This window comes from Marmota monax, unplaced genomic scaffold (genome assembly GCF_021218885.2).
Source record: "Marmota monax isolate L192 unplaced genomic scaffold, Marmota_monax_Labrador192_F-V1.1 WCK01_AAM20220418_F8-fsc00067, whole genome shotgun sequence".
NCBI lineage: Eukaryota > Metazoa > Chordata > Mammalia > Rodentia > Sciuridae > Marmota > Marmota monax.
Genome location: NW_026695065.1, coordinates 3274540 through 3301419, shown reverse-complemented (window position 1 = coordinate 3301419; position 26880 = coordinate 3274540). Strand labels below are relative to the sequence as shown.

At 31.0% G+C, this 26880-nt stretch overlaps 1 protein-coding gene across 5 annotated transcripts in view; it reads right to left on the bottom strand.

The window, feature by feature from the left end:
* Pcdh11x (protocadherin 11 X-linked) overlaps nt 1–26880 on the bottom strand; it is a 718824-nt gene that overhangs the window by 422002 nt on the left and 269942 nt on the right. The window lies entirely within an intron of this gene.

Below are 26880 nucleotides of genomic sequence, written 5' to 3'. Positions count from 1 at the left end.
AAAAACATTTTTTTTCCTTTTTTGTTACTATGCATTAATTGCACAAATTAATAGTTTGGGTTGGGACATTTTCATACATGCATATATCACACATTGATCCTGCTTACCCTCCCTTCTATCCATCCTCTCTCCTGTTTTTGCACTTTCCCCTTTCTCTACTCTCCCAGGGTTCCGTTTGCCAGTCACAAATAGTCCTTTTGGCACTTTTAGGTCTTTCTCTTTTTTCTTTTCTTTTCTTTTTTCTTTTTTTAGTTTCCGACATGAGAGAAAACACACAACATTTGTCTTCCAATGTCTAAAATTTTGTTCAAAAGGATACCCTTAAATTCCATCCATCTTTAAATGAGTCATTACTTTCTTATTTATGTCTGGATAATAAATTTTCATTTGTATCTATAATGTATTTTCTTTATATAAACGTATGTATAATATATTTTCTTTATCCATTCATCTCTTGACAGGCACCTGGGCTGATTCCACATTTCTGTACTGGCTTTATTAATTTACATTCCCATCAACAGTGTATGAGTCTTCTTTCTTCTCTACAAGCTTGCCAGCATTTGTGATATTTAAACAAATAAATAAACATTCTAACTGGGTAAGTGGAATCTAATTTTTATTTGCATTTTTGTGATGACTAAAAACATTGAGCATTTTGTTGTTGTTTTATATTTATTGGCCATTTATACTTTTTATTTCAATAAGTGTCTATTCAGGTCACTGGCCCATTTTTTGATTATATCGCTTTTTTTATAGTTAAGATTTTTGAGTCTTTATATGTTAATTGATTTGTCAGATGAATACCTGGTAAAGATTTTCTTCCATGCTGCAGGGTGTCTCTTCATTCAGTTGATTATTTTCTTAGTTGTGGAGAAGCTTTTTAATTTGATGTAATCCCATTTTTAAAATCTTATTATTTCTTCTAATGGTTTCAAGCTTGGGGTCTTACATAAAGGTCATTCATCCATTTTGAGTTGATTTTCATACAACGTGAGAGACAGCAGAATGCTCTTCAATTCATGGTACAAAGATGAAGCACAATTTTTTCAATTCTCTAGTTGTACATGAAGTAGGGTCACACCATTCATGCAATCATACATGTACATTGGATAATGATGTCCATCTCATTCCACCATCTCTCCCAACCCTGAGTCTCCTCCCCACCACTCCCTCCCCTTTGCCCAATCCAAAGTACCTCTACTCATACCACGACCCCCCCCATTATAGGTTAGTATCCACTTATCAGAGAAAACATTCAGCTTTTGGTTTGGGGGGATTGGTTTACTTTACTTAGCATGATATTCTCTAACTCCATCTATTTATCTATAAATGCCATAATTTTATTCTCTTTTATTGCTGAGTAATAGTCCATTGTGTATATATACCACAGTTTCTTTATCCATTCATCTATTGAAGGGCATCTAGGTTGGCTCCACAGTTTGACAAAAAAATCAATCAATAAATGAGCTAAGAAACTGACCAGACACTTCTCAGAAAGAGATATACAATTGATCAACAAATATATGAAAGAGTGTTCAACACCTCTAGCAATTAGAGAAATGCAAATCAAAACTATTCTAATATTTGATCTCTCTTCAGTCAGAATGGCAGTCAAGAATACAAACAACAATAAGTGTTGTTGAGGATGTGGAGAAAAAGGCACACTCATACACTGCTGGTGGGACTACAAATTGGCGCAACCAATTTGGAATATCCTATTTTCTCAGCACCACTTCTTGAAGATGTTGTCCTTTTCTCAATGTATGCTTTTAGCTCCTTTGTCAATAATGAGTTAGCTGAATATGTGCAAATTTATTTCTGGGTCCTCCATTCTGTTTCATTGATCTATGTGTCTATTTTTATGCAAATACCATTCTGTTTTAATTGCTATGGCTCTGTGGTATATCTTGAAATCAGGTATTTTGAAGCCTCCAGCATTGCTCTTTTTGGTAAGGATTGCTTTGACTACTCAGAGTTTTTGGTTCTTCCATATGAATTTTTAGGATATTTTTTCTAGTTCTGCAAAGAATGTGATTGGAGGTTTTTGTAGGCATTGTATTGAATCTGTAGATCACTTGGATAATATGGACATTTTAACAATATTAATTCTTCCAATCTATGAACACTGAGGGTCTTTCTATCTTCTAATGTCGTCTTCGATTTCTTTCTGCAACCGTTTATATTTCATTGTAGAAGACTTTCACGTTGTTAGGTTTATTCCTAGGTATTTTATTTCTTTGTGGCTATTGTGAGTGGGGATTTGTTTCCTGATTTCTTTCTTAATAAATTAATTATTGTTATATAGAAATCCTATTGATTTTTGTATGTTGATTTTGGATCCTGCTACTTGACTGAATTATCAGATCCAGAGGTCATTTGGTGGAGTTTTTAAGTTGTTTTCGTTTTTGTTTTGTTTTGATTTTGTAGAAGCATCAGCAAACAGATCATATGACTTCCTCCCTTCTTATTTGTATATATTTATTTCTCCCTCTTGACTAGCTGATTGCTCTGATTAAAATTTCTAGCCCTGTATTGAGTAAGAGTGGTGAGAGTGGACACCTTTGTCTAGTTCTTGACCTTAGAGGAGATACTTTTAGTTTTCCCCCATTTGGTATTACATTAGCTATGGTTTTATCACACACAGCCTGTATTATCTTGAGGTGTGATTCTTATCTACCTAATTCAGGGCTTTTTTTTCATCCTTTTGAAAGGATGTTTAATTTCATGAAAGGCTTTCTCTGCGTCTATTGAGATGATTGTATGATTTTTATCCTTAATTCTATTTCTGTGCTATATTATGACAAACCTTTTTTAGCAATACTAAATACTACATATAAATAAATTCTAGTAAAGTGTGGTTATTCACTTGTTATCATTGAAGAATAACTCCAGTTTCAAAATCAGATTAATGAATGTTGTATATAATATTAACAAAAGTAGGGAAATATTTCAACTAATGCAGAAAAATATTTGACAAAATTCAACATCCATTCATATTTTTCAAAATCTCAGAAACCTCAGAATGGCAGGCAAGTTCCTCAAATTGCAAAGGGCTTCAGGAAAAATCTCAGTTGAGATCATACTTAAATTTTAAAACTGAATACTTTCCTTCTGAATCTGGGAGCAAGGCAAGGATACTTGTTCTTGTTACTCTTGTTTAACATTGCTCTGAAAGTGATAACAATTAGAATAAAGAAAAAGAAAAACAAAATAAAGCTTTAAAGATCTGAAAAGAGTAGAATCATATTCATTTTCAATTACTACAACTATTTATAAGAAATAACCTAAAGAACATGAAACACAATTAATGAATAAATAAATCCAGTGAGGTTACATGATATAAGATTATATATTCATAAATCACTTGTATTCTTATACATTAACAGCAAGTAAATAGAACACAAAACTTAAGGAAACTATTTATGTTAATGCCAAACAACAAAATATCTTAGGAACAAATCTAATAATGTTGCCTATGATTTCTAAACTAAAAACTTTAAAATATTGTCAAAAGAAATTAAATAAGACCTAAGTACACATATGTACAGATGCTCCTTGATTTATGATATTGTTAGATTCTGATAAATCCATGATTAGTTAAAAATACTATATATCAAAAAAGTTTTAATATACCTAAGTTACTCAACATCATAGCTCAGCAACACAGTGCACTGTAAAGAAACAGTTGTTTATCCTTTGATTGTATGGTTTACTGGGAGTTATAATCCACTGCCTCTGCCTAGCATAATGAGAGTATCATATCACATATCACCAGCCTACACAAAGACCAAACTTTAAAATTTGAAGTATGGTTTCTACTGAATGTGTATTGTTTTCACAAAACTGTAAATTTGAAAATTGTAGTTGAAATACTCATTGCAAGTCAGGACTCATTTGTATACTATGCTCATGTATTAGAAGGCTCAATATCAAAAAGATGGAATTTTTCTGTTTTTAAAATCTATATTTAAATGCAAAGGACCTAGAATAATCCAAGAATTTCATAAATTTTTAAACTCAAGACTTACTGTAAAGCTGCAGTTAATTAAGAGTTAATTAAGAGTGAAAAAAGTTAATTAAAAGTGAAAAATTAGACATGCTAATCAATGGAACAAAACAGAGTGTACAGAAATATAACTAAATATAAAAGATCAATTGATATTTGACAAAGATGCCAAGGTAATTCAATGGAGAAAACAATGTTTTTCAACAAATGGCATAGGATCAATATGAATAATCATATATCTTTAAATATATATTGGATGTGAGGTATCCCTCAAAAGCTCATGTGTGAGACAATGCAAGAAGGTTTAGAGGAGAAATGATTGGATTTTGAGAGCCTTAACCCAGTCAGTGAACTGATCCTCTGATGGGATTAACTGAATGGTAACTGAAGGTGGATAGGATGTGACAGAGGAGGTAGGTCCCTGGGGGCATGCCTCTGGGGTATATATTTTATTCTAGTGAGTGGAATCTCCCTGTTATCTGATCATCATGTGACCTGCTTCCCTCCACTACCCTCTTCTGCTGTGATATTCTGTCTTACCTAAACACCATCTAAATCTATTACATTTTTAGGAAACAAAATTTTAGAAAAAAATCACTAGAGAAAATCTGTGTGATCTTGGGATAGGCAATATTCTACTTGAACACATGAAGTCAAAAATTATAAGAAAAATATTACAAATGAACTTCAAAAAATGAAAAGTTTTGCTTTTAATATTTAATCACTGACCAAATAAAAAGTCAAGTCATAGACAAGGAAAAGTATTCACAACATGGATGATAAATAAGCATATGATGCTTAACATCTGCAGTTATTAGCCAAAGGTAAATGTAAGTCATAGTATCATACTACTATACATCTACTACAATGGCTATTTTAGTCACCTTTTTTGTTGCTGGGACCAAAACACTTGATAAGAAAAATTTTAGGAGGAAACGTTTATTTGTAGGATCACAGTTTCAGAGATCTCAGTCCATAGATAGCTGACTCCCTTCCTCAGGGCATGAGGTGAAACACAACATCAGAATGGAAGAATGTGGCAGAAAAGGGCAGCAGGTAACACAGCACCAGAAAACAGAGAGGGAACAAGTGACCACTCCCTTCACCAAGGACAAAATACCAACCCCAAGGGCACACCCCCATCTACACACATTCTCTAGCCACACTCTACCTGCCTACAGTTACCACCCTGCTAATCCATATCAAGGGATTAATGCCTATAATCAGTGTAATCAGGCTCTCATAATTCAATCACTTCATCTGTAAACTTTCTTGCATTGTCTCACACATAACACTTTGGGGGACCTCATGTCTAAACCCTAATAATGGCTAAAATTAAAAAGATGGACATACCAAATGTTGGTGAGGATGTGAAATAACTAGAACCCATATATACAGGGTTGAGAATGCAAATAGATAGCTATGAAAAATAGTTTGTCAGTTTCTCAAATAGTTAACATGATACACCTATTATATGATCAGCCATTCCCCACTTTACATGTTTTTCCAAGGAAAAGAAAGCACATGTTTAAACAAAAAATCAAATGAATTCTTATATCAAAGATCATTCCTAATAGAAAAATAAAATAACAAATTCTCATGAACTGAATAATGGATAAATAATATGAGGTTCATCTAAATAAAAATATTATTCAGCAATAAAAAGCAATGAGATATGTGTTACAACATGGATAAATCATCAATCACTCCAATTCATGTGAGTGTCCCCAGCTGTGTCCCACGGCCCAGGCTTGGCCCTATTTGATCTCATTGAATCCTTGCAACCTCTATGTGGTTATGTGAAACCTCTCTGCTTTACAAATGGGGAAGAGAGGTTCAGAGGTGCTGAGCATTGGCTCCACTGTGCAGCTTTTCACAAACAAATCAGGCACAAAAACCCCACACATGTTGTATGATTCTATTGATATAAAATTCTTGAAAATATAAACTAATGCATAATGATAAAAAGCAGATCAATGTTTGGATCAGGGTGGAGGGAAGGAAAAAGGTATTACAAAGGTATATGAAAAAAATCTGATTATGATGGATATGTTAATTATCTTAATTCTGGCAATGTTTTCACATGTCAATGCAGTTCAAAATGTACATTTTGAATTTTAAGTATTTCCAGTTTATTCTTCTGCAATTGTACATTAGTAGACAATTTATTTTAAAAATTCCTGGGAACATGTTTGTGATTATGCTTTAAAAAAAAAAGAAAAACAAGATTCCAACATATACCCTTGGCACAAAATGGATTTTGTAAGTTTTATGAAAAGTATACACATACTTTTTATTTTGCGACTCTTTCTCTGATATAAATGCAATACATTGATCTAAACATATACATATATTCTCTATAACTGAACAGTAAATGGACATTAATACCCTAAAAATGGTTCAGTTGCTATACCAAGTCCAATCTTCATAATTTCAATAAAATACTGCAGAGATATCTGGCTTAGTTATGCATAGCTATAATTAGGAATGGCAGGGAAAAGCAGTGTCCATCTGCTTTGCTAGGCAAACTTTCATTTCCACAGTTGGGGGGTATATGTTTTACAAGATAGTCACTCTTTTTTTGGAAAATAAGAGTGACAAAGTTGAAATATGTATTTTGTTAATTGAAATGCTCTATTTCATTCATTTAATCAAAGTTTCAACAACATTAAAACTATAAATCATACAAAATATGATATGGGGAAAATCATCTATGTTTGTGATTAACTCTGATACATAGGTCCATTGTATTTCACTTTCAAATAATTCTGCAAATTCTTGACAATAAATTCCCTAAATAAATAGAGTATGTGGTATATGCAAAGTCTGATGTAGCAATAATTTTTCATGGTTTAGTCTTTTCACTCCAAAAAATATTCTCTCTCTCTCACACACACACACACACACACACAAACATTTAAATACAAACATGCACACACACACACACACACACACACACACTTGTAAATTTATCCAAGGCAATTTCCTGAAATTATGCTTGTAGTTTATCTCAGAAAAGGGAAAATAATGTTCTCTATGTATCTGAAGAACATGTATGTGAAATAAAATAATAATTTCCTAATGTATATTTTATGTAACTCTACATGTACCTATGTAGAGTTATGATAAGCAACCAGATCTAATGTATTCTAGCATAGGTGCTATTTATTTATATTAATGAGAAATTCAGCAAATGATAACTGTGAATATATAAAAGAAGGAAAAGTCTTGATAGGATTTATACTAGGGAAATATATACCATTTTTAAAACAAATTACTAGAAATTAGTTCAGATGATTACTTAAATGTTTCTTTCAACAGAATCAATGTTATTCCATAATCACTCTGTTGCTAATGAAAATCTATTTGCCCTGTATTCAAGAAAATTAAATAAATACACTCCTAAATTGCTGACTTCCTCCTTCAAGTTAAAGAGAAAATACGAACATAAAACCTTGCTCATTCAATATATATCGGTATATGTACACTTTAAAATGACAAATCAAATCAGATAACATTGCAAATTTCATTGTAATGTGGCCAATATGGGGCCTTGTTTTAGAAGCTGTTTAGATTTTAGATTGAATGAATATTCCTTCAAGTCAGTTGAAGTTCTTAGACTTATATTTTCCAAATCACATTTTATCTAGGCTGTCTTTTTGAGATGAATGCATGGGTCTACCAATGAAATTGCCACAATCAACCAAACCACCATCCTATACCTGTCTTCATTTCTGTTTGCATTTTTATTATCTTTTCATCTCTGCTTTGTCCTCATTTATGCCTACTAAATCTCTAATTTACAAAGCACACAAAAATCTTTCCAGATAACCTAGAGTGTCCTGCTACCATCCCTCCATTAGAAGTTTTATTACCTTTGAAAATCACTTGGTTTCTCCCTTTAGACCAGCACTGTCCAACAGAAATATAACATAAATCTCAAACGCAAGCCATATTTATACCTTAAGATGTGCTTCTAGCCACATTATAAAAAGTAAAAAGAAATAGAAGAAATTAATTATAATAGTACATTTTCATTTAACTCAGTTTATACAAAGCATTATTTGAATGTCATCAGTATCAAAAGTAATAACCTATAGTTCACATCTTTGTACAAATTATTTGACACTCAGTATGTATCTTAAACTTGTACCACATCTCAATCCAGACTTCCCTCGTTTCAAATGTTCAGTGCCAGATTAAGAATGTTTTAAAATCCTTTCCTGAATTAAAGACACTGGAATATACTAGTGCATTTATTGTGTGGCTAGGTACTACAAGAAAAGTTTAGTTGTTACAAGAAAAACAGACATAGAACTTAGAATTTAGTACAGAGAAGACACAACTACATTATTTTAGAACACAGACTTATGAAACTTGTACTTACTTATATTTATCTAATAGTTTCTATGATTCATTGACTATGGCAATAAATTTTTCATTTTTTGGAAAAATAGAAAAAGGTGGAAAATGAGAATCATTGTCTTTAGTCAGAGGTCAGACATTTTTCTGATGCTCTGCTTCAAAGTTGTCCACTTGCTTTTGATAAACTTTATAATCTCTCTCTTAATGCATAGATGTGTTGCAAATTAATCACTGATTTATTGTTGGAAGCAGTTAAACTGCAATCAAGTTCCTGCTGGATATTAGAAAGACCTGAGAACATCTTGCCAGTTGATTAAATAGTAGTAAGATTTACAAGGAAATATTCTCCTTTTACTTTTCCCCAGCCCTTCAATTATTTGTCATTGCACTGTCAAGTCTGCTGGCATGAGTCAGTGGCAGTCTTGCTTTCAAATATACATTAGAGTGGTGGCTTTAAAGAAGGTCCCTGAGAATGAAATTTGAAAAAGTTTCCAAGACAGTCTGAAAATATAACATACAATTATACATTAGGTATATACTGAGAATATATTGCAATTAGGAACTTTGAACAAATAAGGGAAACTAGTTTAATAGATTATATCTAATGTTTTTAAAGATTAATAATTCCATATTTCAATTCCTTTTGTTTCAAAACAAAATAATAATAAAAATATAAAAGTCTGCTGAGCTATTTATCTCTTTTTTATTTAACGGAAATAAAAATGTATCACAGAACATATTTTCTTATATGTATTATTTCCATTCTCTGATAACGTATAATTACAGTTCTTTAACTTTCCATTAATCCAAACCTCAAATTCTTTGCTGCATTTATAGATAAATAAGTTTTTTTTTTTCACGAATTTAAGAGTGAGTATACTCATCAAACAAAAAACTACCAGGAGAATTCTGCAATCCCCAGTTGTTTATAGAGATACATTACAAATCACTTAATGTTGTTTTCTAGGAAAAAACATACATTAGAAAATAAAGCATTATTTGGATGCTGCTTTTATTGGGAGGAGACTCCTAATTGTAGTACAAGTTATACTTATAGAAAAGGATTTATAGTCTGCTCCACCACTTCTATCACAAAAAAGTAAGCAGTTATAAGCAGCAACAGTGATTTCCAGTTTAGTAGACTCCCATGATGAATGGAAAGATTGTTGTACTTGATTAGAGTGTCTTTAAGGATTTTCAGTAGGCGAAATTAAATTTCAAAATAATAGTTCAGTTTTTATTGGCCTAATCTTTGTATTAGGCAAGAAGAAAAGAGAAGTATGCTAAAACACTTCATAAATGTGATATTTATGAAAAAATATCATTCTCAGTAGTTCTATAGTATGTTTTGTGGGTCTTATGATTTTGATTTTTAAGAATGTCCGGGGGTTGTCTCTCAATTGCTAAGTATATTTGGAAGGCACTAGACCAGAGGCAGTGCAACAATTTAATGTTCTTGCCCTCTCCAAATGGATGTATTATACATTAAAAAAAAAACTTTGAAACAGCTTGACATTTTTATTTGAAAAATAGTTTCTATGCATGTGGAACTGAAACATCTTTCAAGATATCATGAAACTGCTGAAAATATATTAAGTCATCGTGAAGTATATATTCAAAAGACCAGTGGGGGTGGGGAAATTCTGAAGTGAAAAAAGTTGAATGTGAGTTTGAAGGCTCTGTTTCATTATTATAGTTTTAAAATAACAGTTTAATTGGATCACAGCATTTATTCACCTATTTATTCACAAATTTGGAGTGCTTGCAGTATCAGGCACTGATAGGCACTAAGACTTATAGTAATATTATGTTATAACTGACAATATTGAAAAGTAGTTTCAATCTGCCATATCTAATTAAAATACACACATTTATTTGTTACAATTTTATATATATATTTTCCTTTTTGTACCCAGTTGTTAAGTTGTTAAGTCAGGGGTGCTTAACACGTGAAACACATACCCAGACTTTTGTTTTTATAAATTTTATTTAGAGACAGGGTATCACTGAGTTGCTTAGGGCCTCACTAAGTTGCTGAGGCTGGCTTTGATCTTGTGACCCTAGTGCCTCAGCCTTCTGAGCTGCTGGGATTACAGGTGTGTGCCAGCCCACATGACTTTACATGCTTTTTAAAATAAATCAGCTATCTTTATATGTTCCATTTATAAAGCAAAGGCATTTCATTTGATACAAGAGCCTTTGCTAATACTTTTTTAAGCTCTGGTAAATGTTGCTTTTATATGCACTGTCAGGTGATTTCTGTGAAGCCCAAATTATGTTTTATAGTTTTCTGCTCCTGGAGCATACCCTAAAATAAGTAATAAAAGTGGAAAACCAATAACATCTGTAGACATTTGGGCTGTTAAATATAAACCAAGTAACTACAGTGATACTTCTCTGAAAGTTCCAACTCTTTAATTAGTTCTAGGTCTGTCCTCCCATTTTTTCTGATTCCCTTTGTTCATATTTGTTATATATAAAACTGGAGACATTGTATACTTATTTGAGTTAAATAAAAGCAGTTTATTTACTTTGCACAATCATCTCATTGTATATAAGTTATATTCATTTGAAAGCCAAGCCTATTAACCAAACTGACACTATGGTGATTATGCAATGGTTTAATAGAGTAATCGAAATAGATCAATAGTACTTAGAAGAATAAATGTTGAGTAGAGTACAGCATGATTTGGCAGCTCCCCAGAGACATTTATATACAACTCATTAATACTATGTCATTTAGATTTCTGTGTACATAAAAAGTGATTTTGTAAATCCAGTTTAAATTTCAGATATTTAAATCAATTTGCCAAAATCATATGTAGAAAATGACCAATGTTTAAATTTCAAATACATGTAAATGTTATTCCTTCATGTCTCTTCATTGATTTCATAAAGAAGGATAAATAAAAATGGAAAGCTAAATTATGTAATTACATAACCTGATGAAAAGCTTCTACTAATGATTTCACGTTTGCTGGACATACAGAACTCTAATATATGAGGAGCGCAAACCTGGAATCAAGTACTAGGTTCTACAACCTGAAAATGCCAAAGTACAAACATGCAAAATAACCAAAATAAAGTAGAAATCAACAATATTATGTATTTTAATGGTATTTTAAATTTTCATATATTTGTGTGTAGAATTAATAGAACAATACTCAAAATGTGCAATATAAATTATACATAGCCTATTTTTTCTTTTCTTTCTTTTGATTACTTTTACTCTATTCTATTCTTGCCTGATTAAATTAAGTCTCACCTTTTGTGGGGTTCTGTGGCTGGAATTATAAATTTAGTTAAAAATAATCTCTAAAATCTGTTCTGGTTGAGGCATGTTCTGGTTGAGGCATTTTATCTTTCTATTGCTCTTGGTTACATGAAGGAAGATTCTGTTTCAATGCAAAATTAAACTTGCTAAGAATGAAGGTCATTGAGCTCTTTGCTTATTAGCACACATAAAAAACAACCAGATTTGACAAGAGCACAATGAACATAGTAAGGATTTATATATCAATAGAGGTTAGTCATTATGATCATAAAGGATCATTTCAACCCTGAAATTCTATGATTTTGTTTATATTTTGCTCTCAAAATTGGGCTCAGTAATCACATTTTTTTAATTGAAAACTTCTGTGGGAAACATTTGTAAATAGGAATTTAATGCCTGCAAATAAGCTCATAGCAGAGCTAGTGATATCCTTTAAATAAGTCTTCTGTTTCATTTGGCTCCTCTAGGTAATTTTACGTTTTGCAAAGTATAAGAGACAGACATTTCTCTTGGCACAAAGAAAATTTATAAATTAGTTTGACTTAGTATTTGTATGAATGATGATGATATCAATATGCTCCTATAAAATGAAATGTGAAATAACAAATTTTATATTCTTCATTGACATAAATATCTGAAAACTCCACCTCTCTATAAATTGCTGAAAGTATTTATAAATATGTGTATATAGAATGTCATATGTACACATAACATTGATTATTAAAGTATAGATATTTTTAATATTTATTTTTTAGTTATAGGTAGACACAATATCTTTATTCTATTTGTATGTGGTTCTGAGGATCGAATCCAGTGCCTCAGGCATGGTAGGTGAAGGCTTTACCACTGAGCCACAACCCCAGCCCATAACGTATAGGTCTCCATCCAAAGTTACTTCACATATCTGATTTACTATTTTCTGTGAAAAAAATATACATTTTTACAAATATTAGCAAATTGAATAAAATAATTTATATAAGCGGCAGTATTCTTTTTTACTTGACATTATTTCAAAAGCAAAATGCTAACATATGATTTCTGTGTTATATCAAAGCAATGTTTAAAATTATGTTCAGAAGAATATTTTTTCTGAAGTAGATTCAAATTCTATTGGCTTCTGGAATAGAAAGAAATTCCAGGAAATTGGTTTTCTTTTTCTACTAAAGAAAAGAAAAATGTTTGGCAATAGAAATGGCCTTTCTGTAGTTTCCTGTTTGAATTCATCAGTATCATTGTTAAAAACCTGGAGGCAGAAAAGAAATTTAAAACTTAATAGAAATACTCATCTAACTTAGTTGTTTCTATTGTCAGTATGTAATTTAAACCTTGAGATCAGTGTGACCTCACACAAAATCAGGGTTTTGATTTTAAATTTTTCTATGGTTGTGCTAACTGAATTTTCTTTTATGGGTGGAATAATAATTTTAAACCTTTATAATATTGGGAGGCTTATTTTGTATGTTTTAAAATTATGTAAATGGATTTGCTCATGTGAAAAAGGCACAGACAAGTATATAGTAAAGTAATTCCTATATATTCTTACAAAATAATCAGTGATGATCTTAAATTATACCATAAAATTAATATGTGATATATTTGAAATAATTTGTAACATTAATATTGAAACAGTAAAAATCTAAATCAACCCTCTAACTTCACTTGCAGTTAGTCCCTTTCAGTTGACTTTAAAAATTCCAAAATTTGAAGGTCACCCTGCTGATCTATATATTATTAAACTCCCAAAAGCTTTATTGTGGGCAATATCTCCATCATTATGATAATGGTTGCCTGAGGCTTCTTTTCAGGGACTCAAAGTTGCTTGTCTAAACAACTAACCCTTCACTTGGTCCTTTTCAGGTGTCTGGATGGGTGATAATTTGACATCAGGAGACTGCAAACTTCACCCCAAATCATGCCAATGCCTCCATTTTCTGAACACATCTCATGAAGAGATATGAAGATTGTTTATAAACATGACATCAATGAGTGCTACACCTCCAATGATATTTCTCCATGCCTTGAATCACCCTGTTTTATTATTCCATAAATATCCCCAAACCCTATCCTTCAGAAGGTGGTTTGAGACATGTTTCCAAACACAGCACTTGATCACATCGTGAATAAACTCATTTTTGCAAATCTAATTGTTTCAGTGATTGGTGCACTTTGCAGCAGGCAAAATGGGCCTGTTTATATTTTGTCAAGTATTTGACACTCGTAAGAGAGGAAGGAAGAAAAAGGAAAACTAAGAAATTAGGAAAACTAGGATGAGGAAAATTAGTTGGATAGCATTTAAAATGCTTATATAGGCCTGTACTTGTATGTGCATTGTGCTAAATATGTGTGTATGAATATGTGTGTACCTACATGTATATCTTTGTATACACAGGCACATATACAATTTAGGATAAAATTGTGAGATAAATATTGGAAACTGCTCAGAGGATACAGCTCAGTGGTAGAGCACATTCTTAGCATGTCCAGCACATTGGGTTCAAGCACCAGTATCACAAACTACAAAAACAAAAGTGAACCTTGAAACCATAAGGCTGTCAAAATGTTAAAAGTTAAGGCACCACCATAAAAATGTTGGATCACCCAGAATTTCACTCACTCTGCCTAAGTAAGTACTTTAGTTAAGTGTTAAATCTGTGAAACACTTGGGTTACCAATTTGTGCTTTGATTATTTCATTCATGGAGAAGACTCATTCAATCCCTACCTCTACATTTGAACCAGAAAGAAATGAGTACTTGATTATCTGAAAGATCTGGTCTACATGGTAATATTACATAGTAATATTAGAACAGGAGTATTTTTTAATTATCTGAATTTTAGATAATTGCTAAAATTTATTCAACTAAATGTATACAATGTGTACTTACTTTATACTTTTATAAATTGTTTCTGCCTTTTCCAATAAGATTTACCCAAGCAATAAAACAAAACCATATTTAATAATCATACAGATCTTTATGGAGTAAACAGTCCCATCTTAAAACTCACATACAGTATTAGGACAAATGAAATATCCAGATTACAAGCAAATACCTGCACTTAAAGATAGGGAAAAATGTCGAGGTATGTACATTACACTTGTAATCCCAGTGGCTCTGAAGGCAGAAGGATCATGAGTTCAAAGCCAGCCTCAGCAAAAGTGAGGCACTAAGCAACTTAGTGAGACACTGTCTCTAAATAAAATACAAAAGAAGAAGAAGAAGAAGAGCTGGGGATATGGCTCAGTGGGTGAGTGCCCCTGAGTTTAATCCCTGCTGCAAAAAAAGAAAGAGGGCTGGGGTTGTGGCTTAGTGGTAGAACACCTGCCTCGCATGTGCAAAACCCTGGGTTCAATCCTCAGCACCACATACAAATATATGAATAAAATAAAGGTATTGTGTCCAACTACAACTAAAAAAATAAATATTTAAAAAAAGAAAAAGATGATAGTATAATCATAAATTTGTTTTTATATACTGTTTTATTTCATTTTTCTTTCTTGGGTAAATTACACAAAAGCTTTCAAAAACATATATTGTGTTTTTCCTAATTAAAATTGATAGCTAGCACAGTATTTTGCAAGTAGCTTCTTGTAAAGGTAACCCTATTCTAATATTAAAACACATCAAAATAAATATTTATATATGGTTTTCAATAAAGATTGAATTAAATGTCTACTTAGATGTTGAACTGAAATCAATACTAATAAAGTAGCTTTTGGACTAATTATTTAACTCATGTCTCCTATTTTGTAGAAAATAACTGGTTCTTTTTACAAACATTCTGCAATAATTTATGGAAATGAAAATAGATTCTGATATTAGAGTAAAACTGAAGGAATGCCAGTCTTTGTAATGTGTCATTAAAAATCCTTGATATAAAACATTAATATATATATCGTGATAAATGTCATATACATTTATGTACACCCATAGTTTTTCCATGTACATGCATATATTTAAACTGCATATTTAAAAATTCAATTTTTGAAAACATAAATTTTGAAAATACTATATATATTTGCATCTATACTTTAAAAGTTATTTTCTTTAAATTATTTATTCATCCTGATTCTTACTTCCTCTCAAATTTTTCTTTGAACCAAAAAAAAATGTGAAAGGAGTAGAAGCACCTGGACAATAGATAACTGTTATATTTTCTTAAAACTGATGTTATAGGTGCTGGAGTTATACCTTGGTGATAGAACACTTGCCTTGTACACGTGAGGTACTGCGTTCAATTCCCAGCACCACATAAAAATAAGCAAAATAAAACAAAGGACCATCAACAACTAAAAAAAAACTGATGTTACAAATAGAGTTAAAACAAATATAATATGAATAACAGAGCATAATATAGACAAACTATCTCCTCTTTATTAATAGATCCTGGATACTATAAAAGCATTTAAATAATAGAGGTATATGTATCCATTCATTGAGTCATGCCATATAGCCTCTTATTTATATGTTGTTTCTTTATTAACAATTAACAAATTATTTAAAATTTGGTTAGATGACTCAGTGCAATAGTGCATCGTTTATTTTTTCTGATGAAGATTTCTTACAGTTGGCTTGCAGATAAACGATTCATAGAGAAAAACTATAGCTTATATTTGAGTAATTAAGGAATATGTCCCTACAACTACTGCCATTTTGATAAAAAATTTTAAAGATGTCTTTTAAACATCACCAGATAGTAGCTGTAGATAATCTTAGTATTAAATATTTGTAAAAAGGAAAAAAAAGTGAACTGAATTTTCTCAAAAAACAAGATATTTATTTGCTAAGTCTACATTACCAATCAAAGAAAAGAGGTGAAAATAATCTCTATGTAAATGCATTTTCAAGGACATATACCCTGCTACTGCCATTAACAATTGGCCAAAACATTTGCATCCAGATTGAACATTTTGTCCTCTGTCCAATAAAATTCAAATGTATTGTGAATATTATAAGAAGCCTAGAAAAATTGTTAGGGAAGAAGATAATGATGATAGATTTCTGAGATTTTTTAATGCCTACTGCCTTTAGTATTCAAAAGTTGATACAGTGAAATAATTAATTTTCTACAGAATAATTATATAATATATATTATATATAATATAATTATATATATATATTATATTATATAATTATACAATAAATATACAATAATAATTTTGTATATATTTTCAATATATTATGAAAATGACTAAAGAAACAAATTAGGTAAGTTATTAAGTAACTAAATATTTGGATCTAAGAATAATACTATTACATATTATAATTAATTTGAATGTTCATTTAATTTCAGAGTTGTGGTATATTGAACACTTATTTAAGCCATGATTATATAAGAAGCAGTAATTACAATTTGTTCTGATAATCTAAGCTATTTTGATATTCAGAGAATATACTATATGCCCCAGTTGATATTATATTTCCAATGGACATATTAATGTGTACTCAAGGAAAACTATCCTTCACTTTTGTCTTAATCTTAATTTAATTTTTATAATTTTAAAGGATTTTGAGTCTTTAATTTTAATATCATGATGTGTACATTCTGCGATAATTTATGGAAATGAAAATAGATTCTGATATTAGAGTAAAACTGAAGGAATGCCAGTCTTTATAATGTGTCATTAAAAATCCTTGATATAAAACATTATGCTAAGTGAAATGAGCCAGTAATAAAACACCACACATTGTACTATGCCATTTATTTGAACTATTTAGACCAGGCATATACATAAGGACAGGATGTAGATTAATGGTTAACAGGAACCAGGGACTGGGGATGAATTGGAAGAAAGAGGACACACCTTTTAAAGGTATTCTGTTCTTTTTAGTATTGGAGAACATATTGTAAAATTAATCATGGTGATTATTGCACAATGGTGTGAAAACATTAAAAATCATTTCTTTGTGCACTGTAAATGGATGGTTGAATGTTATATGATTTACGTAAATGTGTTGCCAAAACAAAATCTTCATATATCAAAGTCTGTAAGGGAACTTTATCGTATTTTAATAGCATCATATGAAAAGACTGTATGCTATACTGTTTGATAAAACAAAGAACAGGGAATTTTGTAAACACTAAAGTTGCTTAAAGTTCATCTTTGCTATTGCAGAAATTCTTCAACTTGAATTGCAAGTTCTCCAAGGGGACTGTTTTAAAAGGACAAGAAAACAAAATGTTTCTATCATTCCACAGTTTAACAAAACTCAACTATGCTTATTTTTAACCATATTTAACATATTCTAATGATATGCATGAGTCTATTTGTTTATACTCTAAGAAAACTGACAAGTAGAGGGAAAGGGAAGAACTATTAGATTTTCTTTTGTGAAGATAGACACTTAGAGAAAATGAAAATATAAAGTTATTAACATAGCGGATAGCAAAGTTGTCCTGTTTAAAAATGAAACAATCTGATGTCATTCCTTTTGCTTAAAAACCATCCAAGGTATTCCCATGTCACTCTAATTAAAAGTTTTAAAATGTCTTGCAAGGCTCCACATGAAGTGGCTATAGGTGGGCAAATATTTTCTGTCAAGGGGCTGATAATAAATATTTCAGGCTCCATGGGGCCCTACTATATCTGTTAAAACTGCTGAATTTGCTTTTGTGCGGGTGAAAACAGTTGCAGGCCACACAAAAAGGAATGAGTATGGCTGTGTTCCAATAAACTTTTATTTATGGAACCAAAATTTGCATTTCACAAGGTTTTTACATGTGAAGTAATTTTTTGGGAATTTGTTTAACCTTTTAAACATGTAAAAATCATTCTAGCTCTTAGGCTATCCAAAACAGTTTGCTGATGCTTAGTCAATATGAGATCTGATGCTGTGTCTCTTTGACCTTATTTTTGCCTCTTTTTCCTCTTGCCAGGAACTCTCCAGAGATACTGGTCCTACTGGTGTTTATATCAGGCATATATCTAGTGCCTTTGTTTTTGTGTTCCTTCTGCTTAGAATAGGCTTACTCGAAATAGACACATGGTTTACTCCCTCATCTCTTTCAAATCTTTTCTCAGATGTCACCTACAATATCCACAACAAGATGTTTGACTTTTATTTCTTTGCTCAGCTAATAAATAGTACTTAATGGTTAATGTGGGACTAATTAGCATTCCAGTGTCTTAATTTGAACATATAAGAAAACTTCCTTGCCATGTGCTTATAATTTGCAAATGAAAACCAATTATTGACTGAATAATTGCAAGTGTGCAACCTATCACCTGCTCCCAAATATTTCTGTTTAGAGCTAATGACATTTTTCGCATATGTCATCTTCAAATTACAGTATGTGTATTCTCAACTCTATTATTACTTAGTCATTAGCAGAGATTGACAGACCAAATTTTCGTCACCAAGATTATAATTTTCATTTCAATTATCATACAGTAACGGCCTCTTCCAATTGACTTCATATATTCCACCATACACACACCCACACCCCCACACACTCACAAACACACATTCTCACACACTCATATACATACACAATAATTTCATACACATACATGCATAATAATAATGACTTAAGTCAGAGCTATGGAGTAATGCACAACTTGTTTTTTGTTACTATACTGTTTTCTCTAAGAAGACATATGATAATTTCCTTAGGTTGTGTTCAAAATAACATTTATTTCCAAATAGGAACTCTACTCTTACATTAGCCATTGAGGGATATATTCTAGCATTCTTTTTTTTTTTTTTTTTTTTTTATTATTTGGATGTAAGAGGCTAATTTATTTCATTTAAAAATTTATCAATGGTTGTATGAAAAGAAGAGATATCTGGCAACTCTGATTATTTTGTATCCACTTAACTGTTTGTGATTGACTTCTATTGACATTTTGGAGATGGCTATTTTAAAATATTAGTCGATTTGTCTTTCAGACTTTCAAAAAGGATTATAAGTATCCTGAGTCACTAGACATATTGTCCAACATTGGATGTGCCCTGTCCATTACTGGTCTGGCTCTCACAATTATCTTTCAGATTGTCACCAGGTAAGGGAAATTATAAGGGAAATTGTGAATCATATACAATTAACTCTGCATAGTCTCATGTGAATGCAGTTTTTCTGAACTGGAAGGGAACTCAGTTCAACATGCTCATTTTAAGAAGAAGACATTCACACCAGGAGAGGCTAAGGGATACATGCTCAAAAAATATAACTACAAAGGTGGCAAGTGCCTTGAAAGAAAATTGCATCCCATATAATTACAACTATGTCATGTAAAATTTATGTGGTCCCACAACTCACAAATGCCACACTTCCTTAGTGTTGAGAAGAACCACGTCTATTAATTTGCATCGTAAAGGAAAAAAAGTCTCTGAACAGCAAGTTTTTGAAAATAAGATAATTTAAAAATACACTGTTTTCGAATGGTGAACATCTCTCCCTCCACCTTAGCTCCCTCACTCAGTGTTCAATTTTGCATGCCTTTTGTTATTTTTTTTATAATCTGTAATCTCTTATAAGATTATTCATTTATTTATTTACTTGTTTACTGTCTGTTTTCCTCATTGGCATCGGAATGTATGACAGGGACCTCCTCTAGTTTCGCTGCTGTCATTGTTTGCTTTGCTTTGTTTCCATCTCTGTACCCCTGTGCATGTAATTGGCTGATAGTAGAGCTGTATCTGAGGAATGGATCTATTGGGCATTCCTATCTAGGTCTCCTCGAAAACTGAAAATGTCTCAAGATTAATTCATCTTTCCTTTGGAATCCCTTCTCTCCATTCAATTCACTCCCAAGTGTTTTCTTAGATGTGTAGAGTCAGATTTTTTTTTTAAAGTTATTGCTGTTTTGACTTTTTCATGTTGTTTTCTTTAAAAAATTTTTTAAAACCTACAGAAAAGTTGAAAGAAAATGTTGACCACCCATATAGATGTCACCTAGATTCACTAATTCTTAATATTTTGCATTATCTTTTAAATTTTTTTTTCCTGAATTTCCAAAGTAAGTAAGTTGTATACATCATGGCTGTCATCTCTGAATTCTTCAAGCACATATTTCCTAAGAAATGCCTTGTTTAAAGTAGTGGCTGCCAGATATCTATATTGTCAAGGCTCATTTTCTCCTGTGTGTCAATGATCAGTAATCCACGAGGAACTGCCTTAAGAATGTGCAGTGTTCTTTTTCCCAATAATCTTTTTTTTTTTTTTTTTTTTTTTTTTTAATTTTTTATTGTTGGCTGTTCAAAACATTACATAGTTCTATTCTATTCACAATAGCTAGACTGTGGAACCAACCTAGATGCCCTTCAATGGATGAATGGATAAAAAAAATGTGGCATTTATACACAATGGAGTATTACTCTGCATTAAAAAATGACAAAATCATAGAATTTACAGGGAAATGGATGGCATTAGAGCAGATTATGCTAAGTGAAGCTAGCCAATCCCTAAAAAACAAATGCCAAATGTCTTCTTTGATATAAGGAGAGTAACTAAGAACAGAGTAGGGTCGAAGAGCAGGAGAAGAAGATTAACATTAAACAGGGATGAGAGGTGGGAGGGAAAGGGAGAGAGAAGGGAAAATGCATGGAAATGGAAGGAGACCCTCAGAGTTATACAAAAGTACATACAAGAGGAAGTGAGGGGAAGGGGAAAAATAATATAAGGGGGACAAACGAATGTCAGTAGAGGGAGCAGAGAGAGAAGAGGGGAGGGGAGGGGAGGGGAGGGGAGGGGGGATAGTAGAGGATAGGAAAGGCAGCAGAATACAACAGACACTAGTATGGCAATATGTAAATCAATGGATGTGTAACTGATGTGATTCTGCAATCTGTATATGGGGTAAAAATGGGAGCTCATAACCCACTTGAATCAAATTGTGAAATATGATATATCAAGAACTATATTCTAGCATTCTTATTGAAATAATAAAACATTATTAATGAGATACAGTGTCTTCCTTTAAAAAAAATTAAGCCTTTGACACAGGACCCTTTACTGAACAAAAGCATTATAGCCCCCATAGTAACAAACATTGTTAGTATACTTGATTAATATATTTATTCTTGGACAGAATATTCACTGATTATAAATAATGCACTTTATTAAAATACCACTGTGATAAATTGGATATGATGAGACAATGAAGGATGCTAATCTTCCTTTTTAGGTAAACAGCAATGAAGAGTAGGACAGAAGATAGTATAATAAACTCTGGTCACAGAGAAGATCAATAACTCAATTTTTCATTGCAAAATACAATAAAGTTGCCATCTTATTGGTTCAGAGTAAAATAGGGAACAAAAATTCAAGGAGAGTGCCACCTTTTAATACAGTGAAAACACTCTCAGGAATCTCATTTTTATTTTCAAATATTTATTTATTTGTACTGTCTATAAACCTTCTTTCCTGTAAGATAACATAAATTTCTAATTTTTAGTTTAGTTTTGTTTTGGTAAAACATACAGACAGAGCAATAGTTTCATTACAAAGGCAGCAACATCCATTTCCAGCATATATATTCTGTTCCCCTCCAAAGCAGTCTCCTCATCTTTATGCATAGAGATCACTTGTCCTTGTATATTAAGGTAAGTGGTTTCTACATTTATCAAAATAAATAGCAAAATATTCACATCTACCTTTAACATGAGATATCTATGAAAATTTTCAAAATGATTTTTTTAAAGTATCTGAATTTTTTCAGGATTAACATGAACAAAAACTTCAGATTTAATAGTAACAAAAATATAAATAATTATTCCCAATTCATAGAGGAAGTCAAACTAGTCAGCATAATGGCATTAGACATCTTTGTAAGCTAATTACCATGATTTTTAAAGACTAAAATCCACTTGATATGATTATATTCTCTTCATATATAAACCAATGTACAATGTCATTAATTGTGGAATTATTTTAGATGAAATGAAACAGTCATTTTCAAGAAACTCTCACAAAACCAAAGTCATGAATATTGATTTGTGTTGTCTTCCTTCTAAATATAAACTGACTTGATGGCATTTTTAAATGCTAAGAAATGTCAGATTTTTAAATTATTAATTGAAAAACCTATAAATTCTTCTTAATCCAAATAATTAATTTTTCTATTAATCTTTAGATTACAAACTGTGAATGAAGCCAGAAATTAAACAGAATTATTCCATGTCACACCAGGTTTTTATCTTACCATACCTGAGAGAAAGTCTATAGCTCTTGCTGTGTCTCATGTAAGTAAATCCTCTTTAACCTTTATTTATTTTTTTCTGTTTCTTGATTTAACATTCAAATCCATAAAAAAATTTAGCCTGACCTTTGGAATTTGAAAGGTGAAGTGAATACTGTACATATCTTTAAGTTCAATTAATACTAATCATATGTTAACATAATAGAATAAAACTATTCATTTTTAATACTGTTATAAGACATTAGAAAATAATCTTGTCCAGGAAATAATTTAGTGTGGTAAATTCATGTATATATTATGAATCAGTGTGTATTGTTTTTTAGTATTCTGAGGGCATTCTCTTAAGTGATAAAGTATTTTGTACCCATAACTGAAATTTTCCCCAAAACTCATAAAAAACAGAAAATATTCTAACTTGATACTTGAATACCCCATTATAATTATTTTAGCTCTATAATATAAAAATTGCTTCAATTACTCCTGCCCAAAACTTGCCCCCATATTTATATATATTTATATTTTTGAACTAAATATTTTTTACCAAATTTCCATTGAAATGGTACAATTATTAATTCATGCAAGAAACTTTTAGGAATGCATATCATGTACCAGGAACTCTGCTTGTTCTTAGAAATTTAGGGGCAAACAATGTAGACATTATCATAGTCTTAAATTACTTCTTAAAATAAGGAAGTTTATTTATACTAATGTAGGAGAGAAGGTATTCCAATGTGTAGATTAAAAAGGCAGATGTAAATCTTTCTTTTACATATTTCCATGGATAAATATATTATTTAAATAGTAGCAAGATATCTTTACAATAAATGACTTAATATTTTTCCAAGTTACTGTACCTTCTTTACAAGAAAGAGAATTCTAACTATATCATACAACAGGGATGTAGTGCTTCATTAACATAAAAATAATGTTCTAATCATAAGGCATTGGGTATGTGAATCATAATTAATATGATACTGATACAAAATTAATTGTTCCAAAAAATTTTAAAAGCCTACTATTTTATTTAATAATCTTGAAACTCATTAAATAATAAAAATTTCTTTTTTTTTAAATTTTTTATTGTGAAAAATTTCTTAAAATACATAAACTGATAACAGTTTGTTCACTGATTTAGTAGGAAGATACTCATATGTGGTTCAGATTACATGGTTATTCAAATGATTTTTGTAAAAAAATGTGAATATAGAAGCAAATAAATGAAATATTTTATAATAATAGTACAAAAGAATAATCTTGCCAACATGTACAAACATTAATTATTTAATGAACAGATTACCAATCTTCATTTTTTTTCTTATTTTCCTATTACATATATGCATATACTACAATATATTTTATATATACATGTGTATGGATTGTCATGGTTTAGATGTAAAGTTTCCTCCAATAGATCATGTGTGAAACGATGCAAGAAAATTTAGAGATGAAATGATTGGTTTATGAAAACCTTAATCTAATCAGTGTGTTGTTTCTGAACAGGTTAATTAGGTTGTAACTGTAGGCAGATAAGGAGTGACTTCAATAGGTCATTGAGGGCATGACCTTGGGGTATATATTTTGTTCTTATTGAGCAGAGTTCTCTCTCTGGTTCCTGGTACTATGTCTCCAGGAATAAAGTTGGCTATCCATGAACTGAGACTTCTGAAACCCTGTTGTTATGTTCTAAGCTGCTTTTCTTCTCCATGCCCTTCTGCCATATGTTCTGACTTATCTAGGGAGCAGAGCAATGGAGTCAGCCATCTATAGACTGAGACCTCTGGAATCATGTGTGCCAAATATACTTTTCCTCCTCTAAATTTATTCTTGTCAGGATTTTTGTTCACAGCAATTAAGAGGCTGATTTAAAAAGAGATGTATTACGTTGAGAAAATCAGATCTTAAATTTGTGTATATACAAAAATGTAGACACACATATATATGCTGTTTATGCACAGAAAAGTTACACTGCAACAGTATTAAAACAATCTTGCAAAATGATATTGTTGGGGTTCAGAACACACTAACCCATAATATGCCATCTTGAGGTATTGAATATTTTAAGCTGAAGTACTTTGAGAAATAGTAGGTTCAGGAAGAACTTTGACCTTCCTTTCACTCATGAAGCAGGTTGTAAACATACATGTGAGAAGTGTCCTATCTATACACTTAGGACAGGAGCATCCTCTCTCCAAAGACAGAGGGAAGCCAAGAGGATCTGAACAAATAGGCCCTGGTCGTTTCTCCCACTTTACTATTCTTAGCTTGCACTTCTTTTGTCCTATAACTCTTCCCCACAAATTTCCAACTTCATCAAACTTAGTATAAAACAGTTCAGGCTTACCACTTCTTCAGGTCTTCATTTCCTTATGAAGATTGCCTTGTCATAGGAAACATATTAAATAATTTTTTGTGCTTTTCTCTTTTCAATCTATCTTTTATAGTTCTATTTAAATGACCCCAGGCAAAGAACCTAAGATAGGTAACATGAAAAAAAAATAAATGGATGAATAAAGTATTCATCATATTCATTTCTATATGAAAACTGAATAAGAATAATAATTCATTATTTTTATTTATTTTCTTATTTTCTGGGTATAAATTGCAAATGTCAATTCCAACAGTGATAACTATAATATACGCAATGTCATGTTTATGTCTGCAATTTTAGATATGTGTATTTGGAGCACTGTGTTCTCCTAATGCTTATTATATCACCTGCAAAATTTGTTCTAATAATAGGAAATATTATATTAGAACATGTGAAATTAATTCATTTTGACAAATAATCGCACTTCTGTAAAATATTTGTATAATTTCTGAAAAAAATAGCTTCTTGTTAGTAGGGAATCATCTTATAAAACTAAAATTAAGAGAGGTTGTAGGCAAAGGTCACATTTTTTTAATCTGCCTTCTTTCTCTATTCTTAGAACATAATTTCTTTATCAGATATGTTTCTTACTGGCTAAGACTCAAGGAAATGAACTCAGAGATGTCAAATCAATAATTTATTTTCTTTTTCAGTAAATACTATTTAGCTCATACTCGTGCAAAATGAATGGTTTACATTTAGACAGCATTTAATAGTATCCCAAATTGCTCCCACATTCATTATAATTAACTGCAACATTTTGCTTGGTAGATTCATTGGTTCAAGAATTTGAAGAATATAGATTTTAAGTATCACAAAATCTTCACATTTAAAATACAGAATATAAAATAGAGAATCAGCCTAATTCTACTCAAAATATTCTTTTCTGAAACAAAATGAAGTATTTGATTGTTTACTTGTTTCTTCCTTCCTTTGGGCCTAGCTATTTACTCTTCTAATAACCAGGTTCTCCATTTCAATTACAGTTTACATTATTCAATAATCATCATAATAGTAACATAAAACCAATAGCTCTACATTGACTTAACATTTTTCATTTCGGTAGTTATGGAATTCTTAGAAAGTATAACTATGTGGCTGCTCCAAATGTGACATTTAAATAATTATTTTTAATCTTGCCTTATTTCAAAAGGATTTAAAACTGATGTTTCAATACCAAAAATAGAATTTAGCAAAATCATAACCGAATTCTTTAAAATAATCAATCTAACACAACAGTGGAGGAAATAATACAAATTATTACAAGAACTGAGTCACTTAGCATCAACTTCTACATTAGAGGAAAGTGAAAATACCAATAAGTTACATGAAATATTATGGATATTCCTAATATTTACAACTGATATTTTAATAAATATACTTTTAACAAAATTTTAGGGACTTGGAAAGAATACATTAGATAAATCATCCATATTTACTATCAATAATTATTTCCACATATCTCACTTTCTCACACCATCCTGAAAACATTTTCATTATTTACATAGGCTCTGCTTTTAATCAATTATCAATATTTTGGAATCTGATATGTCCATTAAGAAAGGTTAAAGTCAAAAAGGAAAAACTGTCTTGGATTAAATCTGACTCAAATGATGCAATTAATAAAAAATGTTTGTAGAACTATTAATTTGAAAAGACATGTGCAATTCATATTCTACAGCACACATGTAGGAGGGCTGTGAGGGTGGGCTGGTCTGTCAAAACTTG